Genomic DNA, 5076 nt, shown 5'->3' on the forward strand with positions numbered 1-5076 from the left:
CCAAGTGTGGATCCGGACGAGAGTATCTGTCACCACCCAAGGTTAGCCCTTGCCGCCAAAGGAGTTGAAAAAGGAAGGAAGAGAAATGAGGAGAGTGAAGAGTATCGGAAGATAAGGGCGAAAGAAGGGAGGGGATAGTAGAAGTGGCGACTGACTGAATCATCCTGGTCGGGCCAAGCCAGGACACCCGTCTACGGGAAGCGGGGGCCGAAGTGGTGTATTGCCTCGCCCGGGGGGCCCCGAAGGGTCCAAACCTACCCCGGGTTCGGCTCAACCACCAGGATGCCCTTTTCCCCGGACACGGGAAAGCCACGCACAGCCAGACGTGGGCGGGCGAACCCGCATGGCTCGGGGTCCGTGGAGACGCCACTCTCCAAACACCTGCTTTCACAGGTGCCCCCTGCGGGGGATCATAGCACGGTAAAAACACCTGCCGATCACAAATGTTGAACGCATAACGCTTGCGCGACAGAAGTGTGTCTCTCGTCCGACTGCACTTCAAAGTCGGACGCGACTTTGAAGTGCAGGGGGGAGGAAGGTCACTCGTCCGACTGCACTTCAAATCTCAGAAATTCATGGGAAGAATACGAAAAAGATGACTGTTTTTCAAACAAAACTGCGAAACCCAGGCTTGTATCCCGGAAAGTGGAGGGGTAAGGAGGGGGTGTCCCTGAGCGGCTTTGCCGCACTGGACCTTCCTCCCCCCCCCCCTCTCCCTCCTCCAAAATGGCAGACAGCGGGCTGTCTGCTATTTTCTTCCTAATCTGAACCGGAATGTGGGTGCAGGCCAATGGGAGAGTCCAGCACGAGGGGGGGGGGGGGGGGGGGGAGGATGTGTTTCGCGAGGTAAAGAAGGTGTGGCATAAGGACAGGGTTGCGCAGTATCACGATACAAATGTATCGCGATAGTATTTCAGAAATACATTTCGTATCTGTATTTGTCTATCGCGATACATTTTTTTCACCAGTATCTGTATTCCTGTATCGAAATACATTTTTGGACGTTTATTTGTATCGCGATACCATCACAGTGAAATGTATTTCGTTACATCTCTTAAGAAATACTCCCCCCCCCCAAAAAAAGAACGCATCTTTTTTTTTTTTCCTTCTGAGGACATCAGGGTCAAAGAGATGCTGGGGCATCCTAACAATGCTGACCAAGGTTCCTTCCGATTCTCTTAACTATTTTTCTAAGCGTCCTCTTCTCTCTTCTGAGAAGTGTTGCGTAGTCAGGGATTTGAACCAGGTGGCGTGCCAGGAGTGGAGTCAGAGCATCTTCTGCCGCAGGCCCTTGGGCAAAGATTTCTTGAGTCATTGTTTGCTGGCATCCAATGCCCGCTGCTAACCATCTCTCTTGCATTAGCATACACAGTACACCCAGCAGGCAAAGCTGAGTCACAGCCCGTTGCAGCACGAGCCTGGCGGTGGTTGACTTGAAATAGTAGGATGACTTGGCAGTGAAGTTAAACACATATTCGAATGTGTCTGCGGCTGCGCCCGTACTATATTGCACCGCTCAAGGGTACGTCATCAGCCGAGCCGATGTGAACGTTACCCGCTGCTCTGGTGATCCGAAACCCAAGAAGGAGGTCAGACGTGGCCTCGCTGTGCCAACCCAGAAATCGTACACCTGCAACTCGTCTCGAGCACGCTGTTTCTCGGAGAGCTCGCACCTGTGCCGGCCATATCAGGTCGCAATCCACAAGGTCTCTATTTGGAATATGCAAGGCCAAACTTGAGGACTGCAATCCATGCGTCGGCGGCGGAGGGGTCGGCACGAAGGACCTTCACAACAAGGATGCCACCGTACCGTTTTTTAACCATAAAAGAAGATAAGACATGTGTTCCAGGATGCTTAGGTGGTCCACTATTCTCGAAAAATCCAAATGATTTTTGCGCAATCTTTAGCGAGGTAACCTACAACAAAAGTATGTATTGTCCTTCCATACAGCAGCGTGGTAAAGCTTCTTGTTCGAGGCCACACCTACAGATAAAGAATACCAGTTCATTCCACCATCACGTCATGTGACAAATGTTGACAGGGGCGTCCTTGTTAAACAGGGGCTTGGTGACGTTTTGATGGGATTTAGGATGACATAATTTATTTTGAGGTCGAAGTCTCTCTGCATCCCTCGTCAGACAGGCAGGATGTCAGCGAAGGGACCGCGGTCAGTCCTTGATGGAACATTTTCTTTTTTTCTTTATTGAGCCCATTGAAGACTCTTCGTCGTCCGAAATGACTGGCTTCAAGGCAAAGTGCCAAGCCTACGGGAAAGTAATTTCAGAATCAAAAACTTGCACTTCCAAATTCATATCATTTGGCGTCTCAAACAAACTTGAAAAACGTATTGCAGTATCTGTATTTCTGCCCTCCATAAAATGTAATCCTGTATTTGTATTTTCAAATACTTTTGCATCTATTTAAAATGTATTTCCGATACGTATCGCGATACACTTTTACAGATACATTTCAGTATCAGTATTTTAGCTACTATTTCAATGTATCCCAGTATTTGTATTTCCAAATACATTTTTGAGTATTTCTGCCCAACCCTGTATGAGGAGCTGTCGCTACTTCACAAAGCCTATCTGGGGCCCTTAGGTAAAACTATCTCAAAGACATAATGTGGTTACATGCTTGCTACTAATTCACATATCCACTTGTACCTCTGCGCTTTAAGTGTTCCGAGATTGCTGGAAATATGCAGCTTGGTTACAACAGCAACTTTAATTGCTGAGGAGTTGCAACCGAGTGCACCTTCTAATTATTGAGACCAGATGGTGGGAGCAGCATAGATAAAAACAACAAACTGGTCGCTTTGAGCCATTACGTGAGGTATTTAATATGTTTGTCTTCTTAGGAAAACAGTGACAATTGCGAAGAGCTACTTTCCAATGGAGATGGCCTTTTTTCTGCCAATGAAAGAGAAATGGCAGAGGTGCTGGCTGGCAAGTATGCACGCACTCCTCGAGTTGAGCCTGTCACCAATGAAGACAAAGGGACGCAAGTTTCAAGCAGCGACTTCAAAGGAAGCTCATCCTTCCTCACAAAAGACAATGTGAACTCCTTTACAGGGCTCCCATCCCTTGAAGTGCTTAATACACTTGTCAAGTTAACGAGCAAGCATCAGTCGTCTGCAAGAGAATGAGTGGTTCTGACTATGATCAAGTTAAAACACAATGTTTCGACAACATTACTGAAGAACTTGTGCAGGTGTTCCCTGTCACTATGCGCCAGAGTAATCTTTAAAACGACAAGAGTTCTGTCGCAGATCTTATGCTCAGTTTGCATTTTCTCAAAAGAGGTAACTCTGGAGAACATGCCAGTGCACTTCTGGCCTTTCCAGAATGTTTGGCTTGTGTTAGACTGCACAGAAATGGCAATAGCCCAACCCAAGTGCTTAAGGTGTGTGCTGCTCACCTTCTCTTTTTACAAAAGAGGATTTACATGTAAATACACGATCAGTGTTACGCCAGGTGATGCAATTGCCCATGTGGCAGAGCCTCTGACGAAGCCATTTTTGAGAAAAGTGGCGTGCTCGACTCCTTGTCATCAGCGGTGGATGCAATAACAATTGATTGTGGGTTTTTGATTGATTCATTTTGTGAAGATTGACTCATCACAGTCATCAGGCCTCCCTTCAGGCAACAGCTGCAGCTGTCGAAACAACAAGCCCTGCAGATGCAGAAGATTGCGTTAGCTCGCGTGCATGTCGAACGAGCCATTCAGCGAAGGAAGATATTCAAAATTCTAGCTAGTAGCATTCCGTGGAGCATGAAGGGCATTATGGATGAAACCATGTTAGTGATTGCAGGAATAATGAAACTGTCTGCATCGCTGTTCGCTGAGGAGAGATTCCTGTGAATGACCCTAAGTGCATGCCGGATCAATGGATGCCCAAGAGTACTATTTTGCAGAGATAATTCAAGCAGTCTTTGATCTCATCAGTTGCTTTTTGCTAGTTTGGCTTTTATAAGTTGTGCTTTGCTAGTTCTGTGTAGGGTACCTCAATTCAAATCAAGCATTCCATACAACAGTGCTTAAAACAATTGCTGCCATTTGTTTTCCTTGTTTTTTTTCTATGGATTTTAGTTTAGGTAGCTCACACTAACTGAATTATCTGTTAAACATTTCAGCATCAATTTTAATAACTGGACTGCCCCTACTCATGCAAATGAAATTGAAAAACTTCTAGCGTTGCAACACAATATTTTATATTTTTATGGGGTGGCAGGAGTTTGGAAAGCTCTGCCATGCAAGATTGGGAGGCACCTGTGAATTTAAACATAGATCTTTGTGTCATGTGTGTGTCTGAATAGTGTAAATAAAGGATTTCACGGTTTAGACAACGGACTTGAAAATTATATTTGCAATTAAGATGCATGCATTTCACTTTACAGTAGCCCATGCAAGGTGCTGCATGCGATATTGGTGAATCTTCCTTCAATCAATAAAATGGGCAGACATGAAGATTATCAAATCCTTGCTATTTGTGACATATCTCTAACATAACAGTGACCCTTGCATAGAAAAACAAAAGTAAATGCACAACACATTAAACATAAAATGGCGGACAACGCCAACAATGCCACGGGAATGTGCGGCCCCGGACTGCATGCACGCGTCATGCCGGCAGCAAGGCAAACCATTTCCACTGGGCGGTGGCTGGTTGCGAGATCCGCAGCTATCATTGTCCGGCTATCCGTTTGTGCCATTTCTGATAATGCTGTGTTACTATATATTGAAAGTCATTCACCTCGGTGCTGTCTACGTTGGCTTCACAATATTCGGTCAGTTGACCACACGCCCATCAAGCGAATAAAAAATTTTAAAAAAATCAGAACACAATTGTCATTGCTTTGTTGTTGTTTTCTTTAAATCATTCCACGAGTCCAAGTTAATACGAAATGTTCAAACAACTAGTGTCAGCAACACTCCTGAGACAAAAGATATCGAACAATTTGGGCTCAGGTGACTGAATATAGCTCAGTCAGCTTAGAGAATGTTGCTTAAGGCAAATAAGCGCCAGCGCACAGCAGAACAGCGCTATCAGAACTAGCAAGGACGGACAGAGA

At 45.7% G+C, this 5076-nt stretch overlaps 1 pseudogene; it reads left to right on the forward strand.

Moving 5' to 3' along the window:
- Window positions 1–3320: 3320 nt before the first annotated feature.
- Window positions 3321–3865, forward strand: LOC121838518 (annotated as a pseudogene).
- The last annotated feature ends 1211 nt before the right edge of the window (window positions 3866–5076 follow it).

This window comes from Ixodes scapularis, unplaced genomic scaffold (assembly GCF_016920785.2).
Source record: "Ixodes scapularis isolate PalLabHiFi unplaced genomic scaffold, ASM1692078v2 PGA_scaffold6__148_contigs__length_123643588, whole genome shotgun sequence".
Classification (NCBI taxonomy): Eukaryota; Metazoa; Arthropoda; class Arachnida; order Ixodida; family Ixodidae; genus Ixodes; species Ixodes scapularis.